At 44.0% G+C, this 12,252-nt stretch overlaps 2 protein-coding genes across 5 annotated transcripts in view; both read right to left on the bottom strand.

Moving 5' to 3' along the window:
• LOC126991180 (zinc finger protein 182-like) overlaps positions 1-12,252 on the bottom strand; it is a 123,381-nt gene that overhangs the window by 23,331 nt on the left and 87,798 nt on the right. The window contains exon 2 of the transcript XR_007745228.1: positions 4,027-4,527. The gene's annotated coding sequence lies outside the window, so the exon portion shown is untranslated. The remainder of the gene's footprint in view (positions 1-4,026; positions 4,528-12,252) is intronic.
• The window catches only part of LOC126991179 (uncharacterized), a 135,043-nt gene that overhangs the window by 85,003 nt on the left and 37,788 nt on the right, over positions 1-12,252 (bottom strand). For 2 of the 4 annotated variants that reach the window (XM_050849947.1, XM_050849946.1), the window contains exon 2: positions 6,028-6,932. The exons of the other annotated variants lie outside the window; for them this stretch is intronic. The gene's annotated coding sequence lies outside the window, so the exon portion shown is untranslated. The remainder of the gene's footprint in view (positions 1-6,027; positions 6,933-12,252) is intronic. 4 annotated transcript variants of the gene reach the window in all.

Raw genomic sequence — 12,252 nt, 5'->3', positions numbered from 1 at the left:
GTAGTCAGGCAGCTCCTCCTGGGGCTTCGTCAGGGTTCTCCTGCAGACACAGGTTCTTGGTTTCTGGTCGATCTCTTGGCACAACCCCACCATGGTCCCTTGTTTTATTTTCTTTGGGCTGAAGGAGACATTGGCCACGACGACAGGCACTTCCGCTGCAGCAGGGTCTACCAAAGTACTGCCTACAATCACCCCGTTTTCTACCGGGCATCGACTTCCACTCTACCACACACAGGCTAGCCGGGGGGGCCACAGTAATTTGACAGGGTAACAGCATCTCCGACCTCGGAGGAATAATGGTGGTGCGCTTGACCGTCACTGGCAGGTCTTCCTTGTTCACAGTCGTCAGTGGCACCTCCTTCCTCTTACAGTCAGCTGCTTAGCGCGGAAGTCCAGCTCGCACCTGTGGGAGACAAGATAATCCATACCTAGGATGCAGGGGTCATCCATGTCGGCCACGTACACAGAGAGGAACTCTTCCTTTCCTCCGAGCTCAAACTTCACGTCCACTGGGCCTCTGAGCTCTGCGTAGTGTCCTGTGACTCCGCACAGTCGATGCGGCGTCTTAGGAAGCCGACGATGACTCACCACGTCAGGCCGCACCAATGTGCGTTCCGAGCCTGTGTCGACGACCACAGGCCACAACACTCCGTCAACCTTGCCCTCCACTTGGCAGCTTGTCATGGTGGTTCTCCTGCACACTGATATCTTCGGGGCATGTACAGGACAGACTGGTCGTTGCCCCCGTGAACCAGTCCTTCTTAGTTTCCCGAGTGGTGGTCCCTCGTTGGGGGCACATTTTTTCCGACACTCATTCTTCCAGTGCCCCTTTTCTCCACAGGTCCAGCACTTGGGTCCTTCCCTGGGCTTCTTCTTAGCGGCACCTTCATATTCCTTCTTCCTCTTAAAGCATTCGTTCTCCTTGTGCCCAACCTTCTCGCAGTACCAGCACTTTCCTTGGAACCTGTCTGTGTCGCTGACAGCGCCCTTTCGTGCCCTAAAGCCAGAAGTCGAGTTGTCCCTGAAGCTTGACAAGCTAGACCTAACAAAGGACTCAAACTCCATGGCACGTGCTAGAGCTTCCTGCATTGATGTTGGCTTAGCTTGGTTCACTTGTATCTTCAGCTGAGGGCTGTCCAGGGCATCGATGAATTGATCACGCAGCAAAACCGTCAGCAGGTCAGGGGTGGCACCTGGGTATGCTCCAGCGCCTGTGCCAGCCCGCTGTAGCTGCCCTTTGTCGCATTGTCGAGCTGAGCAAGGACCTCCAGCGCCGCCCCTTTCAGGCTAGTGGCCAGCTGTACCGCGCACTCTTGGTCATCCCATCCGTTCCGAGCTGCCAACAGCTCAAACTGAGCGCGGTAAGCCTCCCAGGAGACCTTGCCATCAAACTCCTGAGGCTTCTTTCTAACAGGCGAACCCAGCAGACCCATGGGGCTGGCGGAACTTCTTGCGGGGATAAACTCAGGCGAAACAGGGCTCAAACTACCCCGGACTTGCGTAGGAGAAGCATCTTGGGTACAACTAGCCCCTGCAGGCACTGGCTGTCCGTTTCCAGCCAAGCAGTCTTCAAGGGCCTTCACTCTGTCACTTACTTCTAATATTTCTTTGTGTGTCGTCTCCCGTACCACCTCCATCTCTTGTTGAAGATTTGTGTGTTCTTTCTCCACTTCTATCAGGCGTTGTCCCAAGTTCGTGGTTACATCAGTCATTTCTCTTCGCACTGACTCACTTCCATCTTGTACTGCTTTAAGCTGTAGCTGTAATCCTGTGAAGCGATCTTCTAGCTGTTCTTTGAGTTCTTGGAGTGTTCCTTCTTGTTGTTGCTGTGCTCTTTCTTGTTGTTGCTGTGCTCTTTCTTGTTGTTCTTTGAGTTCTTGGAGTGTTCCTTCTTGTTGTTGCTGTGCTCTTTCTTGTTGTTCTTTGAGTTCTTGGAGTGCTCTTTCTTGTTTCTCCCCCTGTAGTCTCAAGGCTTCCAAAAGTTCAGTCAACATGTCGTCCTTCTGGGCAGCTTGGGAACGAGTCTCCATGGCGAAAAACAAATGCCTACACTCCTGACACCAGTGTTATGCCGGACGTGTTACTTGGGTTCCGTGTCGCCGTCAGGAGACTCCGTGGGAGGGAGATATGTAAACACTTTGCACAGCTTCTGTAGTTTAATATTCTTCTTTAGTAGTACACTTCACTCGGACTCTTCACTTACCACTAGCTTACTATGACTGGGACTGACCCTCTCTCGCCCTCTTCTCCTATATATATCCAGAACAGTACAGTCTAGAATATTACAGTATATTTCAGATCATACAAGAACATGTAGCAAAAATATATGCGAGTTGGCAACACTTCCCGCCTGGCGCCTGGCCGCGCCCCGTGGGGCGCGGACGGCTCGCCTTGCTCCCCGCCCCTTTGCTCGTTCCTCCGGGAGCCTTCTAGAGGCCTATGGTCGCCGGGGGAGGCTTCCAGCACAACATTATATTTAAGGACTCCTATACGAGGTATCGCCCCAGACAGAGGTGTTGAAGTCTGCCTGATGGTATGCTGGCTGACTGCTGTCGGGACCCAAGCCAGCATGCCCTGGGGGTTGTGTGCGGGAGGAGGAAAGAGGGTAAAGGACAAATGGTGTGTGTGTCATTATCAGGGGTAACCACGGTGGAGCGCAAACACTCGGTAGTTGTAGTCAAGGCTTAATTAAGTTGATGAGTGACGTTAGACTGAGTGAGCAGGTTTTTTACCACATGTTAGTGGGAACACTTGATAGTGTTGTGCTGGAAGCTTCCCCCGGGGTCTATGGGACTCCGGAAGGCTCCGGGAGGAGCGAGTAGAGGGGCGGGGAGCAAGGCCCCGCCCGCGCCCCGCGGCCAGGCGCCAGGCGGGAAGTGTTGCCAACTCGCACATATTTTTGCTACATGTTCTTGTATAATCTAATATATACTGTAACGTTCTAGACTGTACTGTTCGGTATATATAGGAGAAGAGGGCGAGAGGAGTTAGTCCCAGTCATAGTAAGCTAGTGGTCAGTGAAGAGTCAAGAGTGAATTGTACAACTAAGGAAGAATATTAAACTACAGAAGCTGTGCAAGGTGTTTCCATATCTCCCTCCCACGGAGTCTCCTGACGGCGACACGGAACCCAAGTAACACGTCCGGCATAACAATAGGTTTTCTTCGTGTGTTGGTGCTACTTGTTTCTTGTGTTTACATGTTAGTTTATAATTAGACTAAGTTCTAAGTGTTATGAGCGACAATTTAGTCTTGTATGGCTGAATCCTGTCCCTTGACCCTTAGTTCATCATCAGAATCTCTAAACAAATATATTTACCTTAAGTAATATTGTTAAAGTCACGCTACCCATATTATTTGGCAGATGATAATCCTGTGTGCGATAACGGTGCCTTATTAGACTTGGTAAATGAACTATTAATTTTACTCTCTGGTTTAAGTGATTAACAATTAATTCTACTTTGAGGTATAATTAACCAACATTATTAAGGAGTGCCCATGCCAGGCACGACATTAAGAATATTTTTCTGTTGACCAGCAGACTTACTATAGTCAAACCATTTCCAATAGTCTGTTGAGGCAGTGGCTTCTGCAGGTCCTTTCCTCCCTTCTGCTTTGCCACACAGTTCCAGTTACCTATTTCCTCCGTTTCCTGTCCCGTCTTTCACAAACTGGGCACCTGTAATGCACCACTACTTGATTTACATTTCTCAGCCCTGAGCATCTCTTTGTGGCACCACTTATCACCCCCTGTGCACAGGGCAGAGTTAGTAGCCATTTCTCTTCCATAGATGATTTCTCAGTAATTACTTATTTGTTGTGCTGTATCAGCTGTTACGTGCTACATCAAGCTGTAATACTCAAACTGCAGGTTAATCCAATAAAAAAAGTGAATGACTAAGTCATGTGTTATTATTCCCAAGCTCCATTGGCAATGGCGAGTACACATTATATAACTGAAGCATATTACACATTCATTGAGCACAATTAAAACTAACTACCCTAATCAAATTAAATGTAACCTAACCTCATCTGACCTAATTAAACTAAATATAAGGTAACCTAACATAACCTGGCCTTAATGCCTGCTCTCAAAATGAAATAAATGGAAATAAATGATATTAATTTGAAAAATATATCTGAGGAACAAAAAGAGGGAAAATGACAAGAATTGAACTATGAAACAAGAATTGTTGGCTTCAAGATGACCTCAACTGACTAAGAATGACAAGATCTACGCAATGTGACAGGTCAGAATTGAGTCTTGAAAATGATTTCTGATGATTAAGAATGACATGATCTACTGAATGACAACAATTGTCTGCTTTGAAAATGACCTCAGCTGAAATAATATTGCATGCATTTAACCTTTTACATCCCTCTCCAACATCCTATTCCATTCAGTCACAACTGTTACCATAATCCCCTTTTCTCTCTTATATACATACATCACTCAAGTAGCATGTGCTCAATCATATCGTCACCCCTCTTTCACACCTACATGAATGTCACACCTTGGGACTAACACCTTGCCACCATCTGGAAGAGGATGTCCTCCCCCGGCACCACCACACTGCACTCACACCTCCAACCACTATCATTCCAACCTCCCACTGATGTGTTAGATCCCTGAACCCCTACCTACTGTTCTTTACAATGTGTTTATAATGTGTACATTTTTAGCTTAGCGGCTGGTAAGACCAAATACACTATATTATTACTATTAACACACACACACTTGACCAATAAGCCCAGGCCACAACAGCCAGCCCAGCAGTCACCAAAAAGATCAGACCTTTCACAGGACCCACCAACCACATGAAGCCTGGGGTGGAAAGTGAATAACAGATCATGCCGTCACAGTCACCATTTGTTCCAACAGATGAATATTTTCTGTTCTCTGTGCTACACACAGCCCTGTAACACCACCACAACAAACACTTGCACTCACACACACAGCAGAACTGAATCAGCACAGCACCTCAGGAGAAGTGGACCTTCATGTGCCTGACAATCTCACCCTTAGTCATGAAACGTTTCCCACAAACATCGCACTTGAACCCTTTATGACCAGAGTGTCTGAAGACGTGCATGTCCAATATACTCTTCAGTTTGAACCTTTTCCCACAAACTTCACACTCATGACTTCTTGCATCAGTGTGTGTAACAAGGTGTAATTTGAGGGTACCCTTCCGACTGAAACATTTCCCACAAACTTCACACTCATGATTTCTTTCACCAGTGTGTGTAAGAGTGTGTAATTTGAGGTTACCCTTCTGACTGAAACATTTTCCACAAACTTCACACTTATAATTTTTTTCACCAGTGTGTGTAAGGGTGTGTTTCTTGAGGGTACCCTTCTCAGTGAAACATTTTCCACAGATTTCACACTCTTGATTTCTTTCACCAGTGTGTGTAAGAGTGTGTAATTTGAGGGTACCCTTCTGACTGAAACATTTCCCACAAACTTCACACTCATGATTTCTTTCACCAGTGTGTGTAAGGGTGTGTTTCTTGAGGTTACCCTTCAGACTGAAACATTTCCCACAAACTTCACACTCATGATTTCTTTCACTAGTGTGTGTAAGAGTGTGTAATTTGAGGTTACCCTTCTGACTGAAACATTTTCCACAAACTTCACACTCATGATTTCTTTCACCAGCGTGTGTAAGAGTGTGTAATTTGAGGGTACCCTTCTGACTGAAACATTTCCCACAAACTTCACACTCATGATTTCTTTCACCAGTGTGTGTAAGAGTGTGTAATTTGAGGGTACCCTTCTGACTGAAACATTTTCCACAAACTTCACACTCATGATTTCTTTCACCAGTGTGTGTAAGAGTGTGTAATTTGAGGGTATCCTTCTGACTGAAACATTTCCCACAAACTTCACACTCATGATTTTTTGCACCAGTGTGTGTAAGGGTGTGTGTGTTGAGGTGACCCTTCTGATTGAAACATTTCCCACAAACTTCACACTCATGGTTTCTTGCACCAGTGTGTGTAAGGGTGTGTGTGTTGAGGTGACCTTATGATTGAAACATTTCCCACAAACTTCACACTCATGATTTCTTGCACTGGTGTGTGTAAGGGTGTGTGTGTTGAGGTGACCCTTCTGATTGAAACATTTCCCACAAACTTCACACTCATGGTTTCTTGCACCAGTGTGTGTAAGGGTGTGTGTGTTGAGGTGACCCTTATGATTGAAACATTTCCCACAAACTTCACACTCATGATTTCTTGCACTGGTGTGTGTAAGGGTGTGTGTGTTGAGGTGACCCTTCTGATTGAAACATTTCCCACAAACTTCACACTCATGGTTTCTTGCACCAGTGTGTGTAAGGGTGTAATGTTTGGGGTTACTCCTATTACTAAACCTTTTGCCACACTCCCGACTTTCATGAGGTCTTACACCAGAGTGTGTGGGTGTATTTGTTGAGGTCATCCTTCCCTGCATGTCTTTTCTCACACTCTTGGCTTTGGTCAGTAAACTTGCTCTCATTCTCAGATCTTCTCACACTTCTGAAATTCAAACTTCCCCCTTTGTGGATGAAGAGGCCAGCAGTTGTTGTTGTTGTTGGTGGTTGTGTTGGTGGTGTTTTTTATCACTCCTGAACCTCACACCAGTAGCAGTCTGCTCCTGCTGATCCCAGCCACTCCAGCTGCTGTCCCGCCTTGCAGCCTCCACTGCAACACTACTCTGGATGTGAGGAGTTGGCTGGCCTTGAGGAACCTCAGAGATGCTGGAGAAGGCGGCAAGGTTGCTTCAAAGCCACACTCAGTGACCAATTGAGCAGGCAAGGCGAGGGATGCACCAAGGAGTCCTGAAGTCAGCGGCAGCAGGGACGGAACAAGTACTGACCACAGCAACTGTCTCGATGCCTCACTTCAACACTAACACCAGTGGTGGACATTGGGACACAAAGTCATGTGCTGAAAAAAGAAGAAAAAAAAAGACTGGTAAGGAAACTGAAGTTGGTGGGAGGGATCAGGGCGGTGGTGGGTGCACCGAAGGCAAGCCACAGGCCACCGGGTCAGGCAAATAGTGCATGTACTGATAATAAGCTAATGCAATAATATATTCATTGATAAATATGTCTTTTGAACTAACCTAAATAAATCTGAAGCGATATTTGTAACAATACTCAGTCAGAACTACACGTAAATGGACAATATCCAGCGACCAAAGCTGCAAGCTTGATAGTTTTAAGGCCTGTTAACACATTAATCGCGTTTGGCAACTCAGCGCTCTTGCCTGCTCCGCGGAACCTTCACGGCGCCCACCACGCCAGTCCGTTGGACTTTTGCAGAGAGGAGTTATGTATCATGATGAGAGGGTGCATATCTCATCATTTTATAAAAAATCCACGGTACAAATATATACCAAATCGCGACTAATAAGCATTTTTACGTAAATCTGATAATACTGTTGCACCAAGCTACCAGGCAGTAGTTGGCGCATTTAACAACAAATTTAACGTCACACAGAACGCAGTAAACGTTTGTTCTGCTATTTGGTGACGTCATCGATTATTATAGTTAGCTTTGTGTCGATACAATATCTTACATTCTGATGTTCTCAAAACTACGCACTAATGTTTTACCCAAAACTACGAACTAAGCCTTTAGGAGGCTCCGGATACCTCATCTGGTGATTCAGATGATTCAGGTTTTTGTCAGTTCAGATGACCCAGATGATGAGCTCTCCGAGGAAAGTGACGAGTTAGAAACAGATGAAGAGCAGGATGGGGAACATTTTTTCTCTGTTATGAGCAAAATTTTAATTTATCAGGAATTTTTTTTTTTTACGTTATTTGCGGAGTGGTATTTCCCTCTACAGTTCAGTAAAATACACTATAATAAATCAACCATTGGGATAATCTAATATTCCAAGTACTAGTAAGTACTGATCTGGAGCATTATTTTTTCTGTTATGAAAGCAAGATTTTCATTTATTAGGATTTTTTTTTTTTTTACGTTGTTTGATATGAGGGGCATTTGCCTCTACAGTTGATTACTGTTACATAATGAAATGCTTATATTTGGAAGCAAAATGTCACCAAACTTTAAATGTATTTTGGATGCCTTTACATAGCTATATATTTATTACCTTATCATTTTGAACTTATTACCTGGTACCATTGCAACACATCTGCAGTCATAATAAATACAAATTTACCCACAAATTGTTTATATACTCATGTTTGTAAAAGTTTATAGAAAGTGCTATTCGGGCCACAGAGGTACCAATATGCAACAAGTGAAACATCTGCTCAGCACACTGGCGGCCCAGTAAGTGAACAAGGTATAAACAATCATATGTGAACATTTCATGACAATCAAATGAATACAAATGGCAAGACACATGAAATGGAAAAAAAAATCTTAAGGAGCCAAAATCTTGAAAATTTGTTTTTTACACAAAAAAAATTTCACAAAATCGACAAAACGTCTGACAGTCTTTTGTAAGGTATCAATATAATCTACAACTAAACGGCAATTTTTCTCATTTTGTACATTTTTTTTAAATGTAAAAAGAAAACGGGAGAAAAAGTGGAGAAAATTATTAGTGAAAATGAATTTCAATTTTTTTAAGCCAGAACAAAAAATGAAAAAAATTACAAAATGATAAATGTAGATCTATACACAAAGTTTCTATGGTATACTTTTCAAGTAATTAACTAAAAACTAAAGTCTGTGAAACAAAAATAAGATTTTATGCTTTGTTTGAGTCTCCTCTACACATTCACCCAAATTTCACAAAATTCACAGAATGTCATACACTTACACCAACAAACAACATACTAAAATTTCAAAGCCATAGGACATACTGTGTGCCCAGGAGGGACCCCCCCGGGCGCCCTCCTTAACCCGAGAACGTGGGCAGACCCTTTTTTAGGCTTTCACGAGTCGTGGCTGTGGTACGGTGGACCCTAAAAAGGGCTCGCCATAAAACGCCTAATTCGAGCTAATTGTAGGCGGTGGTGGCATAGCGCAACCCTACGGTCTACGGCCTACAGGTTTATAAGGCAGTGAGGCCGCTGATTGGGTGAGCGCCAGCGATGACGTCATTGGACTCCCAGCGAATCACAAGCGTGTTTTCAGAGCTCAGCCAATCGTAAGGCTTCATCTGTGGCTTTAAAATGACCCGTTCTCTCTTTCTGTTTCCTTTCTTTTTCCAAGGTACGTATTTTGAGATAACAAGGGAGTAAAGGAGGAAAAAAAGTGAGCTCCAAGGGGCAGCATGACCCAATTATAATGGCACCACTATAAACAGTTGCCTGCGCCATGACAGGCTCGGGGCCGACCATTAGGCTCAGATGGATAGTTTACCGGCGCCATAAGCCACATAAAAAAATAAAAAAAACTCCACGGGTCGGAACAAATAAGCGCTTTTTCAGTGTTTTCAATACCTTGAGTTTCACGACCCTCGAGTTTAGCGCTACACCTTCGGAACGAAGCGAGCACGAAACTGGAGAGGGTACTGTAGTCATAACATAAATACTGGCCTAAGGCAAAAACCTTCTCTTTCATCGTACTTTTATTTATCCTGAAATGTACACATTTCCATTTTTTGTGGGTAATAAATAGCCATAGGAAGAGTGGTGGTTGGCCCAAGCCCGACGTGGTGCAGGCAAGTGTTTATACTGGCGCCGTCTATTCTTGGCTCATGCTGCGCCCGGAAGCTCATTCTTGATTTCCCTTTGACAGTTCCTTTAGAGTCCACGTTGATGGGTGGTCTTCAGGACAGCATGTGGGTGGTCTTGGGCCACTCGGTGACTGAAAAATCCCAGGTGGTAGCGGCGGATTCAAACCCAAATCATCCACGACGCAGTGAATACTGGACCGGCACGCTAACCACTCAGCCACCGCCTTGGATACCAACAGAAAATGATGTATTTGTTATGGGTTGTCTTAAAATACGTATGTGTAAAGAAGGCGACGCAATGTCCCTCCCCCTTCCTCCACCAGCAGTGGGCAGCGGCTGTCAGTCATGGCAGGCCACAGAAATTTTAGGGCTGGGTTAGGTTAGGTTAGGACAACAACATGTCTTTGAACAAAAATAAAGTTGAATTAATAAGATATGGGGAAAATGGCCACCTCAAGATCACAGTACCAGGTGAAAGGTCAAGAAATTGCAGAGAAGAGCTCCGTACATGACCTGGGGGTACTAGTTAGTAATGACTTTTCACCCACTGAGCACATTGACATCACAAGGACGGCCAGCAGGATGACAGGATGGATACTCTGCACCTTCAAGACGAGGGAACCCGAACACCTCCTCCCGCTCTGTAAGTCCCTGGTGTTGTCGAAAATGGAATACCTGTGCCATCTGTGGTCCCCACACAAAATGTACAATATCAAGCGACTGGAACAGACACAAAGGGTCTTCACAAGGAAGCTGAACTCAATCAAAAATCTGAGTTACTGGGACAGGCTCAAGACTCTGCAACTCTACTCCCTCCAAAGACGAAGAGATAGTACTACATAATTAACACTGAAGAAGCAAGTGCCTAACCCATCACCACAAACTGAAGGAGGGATAACACGCCAGACACACCCCCAATTTGGCCGCACCTGCCCCAGGACATCTATTGAAACAGTCAGTCAATGTCTTAGGTCCATACCATATCAAAATAGCTACTAACAATTGTTTAACAGCAAGTTAAATCATTCTTAAGCTGCTGGAGAGCAAAATAAAGCCCTGGGCAAAAAAATACAAAACCTCCAAGCTAGTATTTTGTCTGTTTGGGCCGCTCAGGAGACTGCGGCCCCCGGCACATTCGCCCCTCAGTGGTCACACACACCACACACAGATGCAAACCTTAAAACCTTACCAGCAAAGGGTAAATACATTTTTTTCTACCAGCAGGTACCACGTTTGGACATTTGGCTCCAAACGACAGCCAGTATTATTTTTTCCCGAAATAGAAAAGAGGATCCGAGTTAAGTCCAAACAGTACTTGTCTCTGAGTCACCGCCAGAGAGCCAATATGGTCCCTTGAGCTATGAAAAGAATACAGGACATTAGGTTCATTCTGTTTCCTGTTTTATTAATTTTTCACAGATAATGACAATTTTTCTTGGCAAAATGAAGAAATAGTTGAGGAAAAGTATCAAAAATAATGTTTTCCTGCATGAGTTGAGGGAGATATTTTTTTCAGGAGTACAGTGCATCAATTACGCTATAAAAAGGATGCGGAATTTAGGGCGAGATTCCCATGTGTGTGTGTGTGTGTGTGTGTGTTTACCTAGTTGTAAGGAAAAGAGCCATACTTAGCCTCATGCTGTCATCCCGTCTATATCTTTTTCTATCCAACTTTGTCTTAAATTCATGTATTGTTTTTGCACACACAATCTCATGAAGTTCATTTCAAGCTGTTATACTTCTATGTGGAAAACTGTGTGTTTCTTTGTCTTTTCTGAATGTCGTCTTTTTCAGTTTCTTGCTATGCCCTCTTCTACCACTTAACGTCCTTCATCACTAGGTCTTCTCTATCAATCTTCTCCATATCCTGTGTGTGTGTGTGTGTGTGTGTGTGTGTGTGTGTGTGTGTGTATACGTAGAGGGAGAGATGTATCTCACCATGATGCTGTGATTTGTCTGTTGTATAGTATAGAGGGAGAGATGTATCTCACCATGATGCTGTGATTTGTCTGTTGTATAGTATAGAGGGAGAGATGTATCTCACCATGATGCTGTGATTTGTCTGTTGTATAGTATAGAGGGAGAGATGTATCTCACCATGATGCTGTGATTTGTCTGTTTTATATTATAGTGGTTGAGATGTATCTCACCATGATGCTGTGATTTGTCTGTTGTATAGTATAGAGGGAGAGATGTATCTCACCATGATGCTGTGATTTGCTTTTGATTTCTTATGGAAAGAATATATTTTGCATCATATAATGATTATCGTCTTATTTATAGCACTTATATGACACATTCTAGCAGTAAATTAGCTCACACTTTGCCAATCTTAAATCTTGCCAGTGTAAGACATATCAAGGTCAAACAGCACCATGTCAAGCAAAGTTGAAAGGTTGAGTGCTTGATATGAAGCAGCAAAATTACATTTTTGTATTTGAGTTGCATTTTTTCATGTCGATCCTTAGGTCTGACAATCTTTGGGTTCATGGATGTTATAATTTGCATTCATTTATTTTTCATGGATGCTTGCAATATGTGTCCAGTCATATAACCACCATTATTGAATGTGGTCAAAGTTACTATGCAACATAGATCATTTTT

The sequence above is a fragment of the Eriocheir sinensis genome, unplaced genomic scaffold, assembly GCF_024679095.1.
Source record: "Eriocheir sinensis breed Jianghai 21 unplaced genomic scaffold, ASM2467909v1 Scaffold25, whole genome shotgun sequence".
NCBI classification, from domain to species: Eukaryota; Metazoa; Arthropoda; class Malacostraca; order Decapoda; family Varunidae; genus Eriocheir; species Eriocheir sinensis.
The sequence above is the reverse complement of the archived record's forward strand: the minus strand, read 5'-3'. Positions and strand labels throughout refer to the sequence as shown.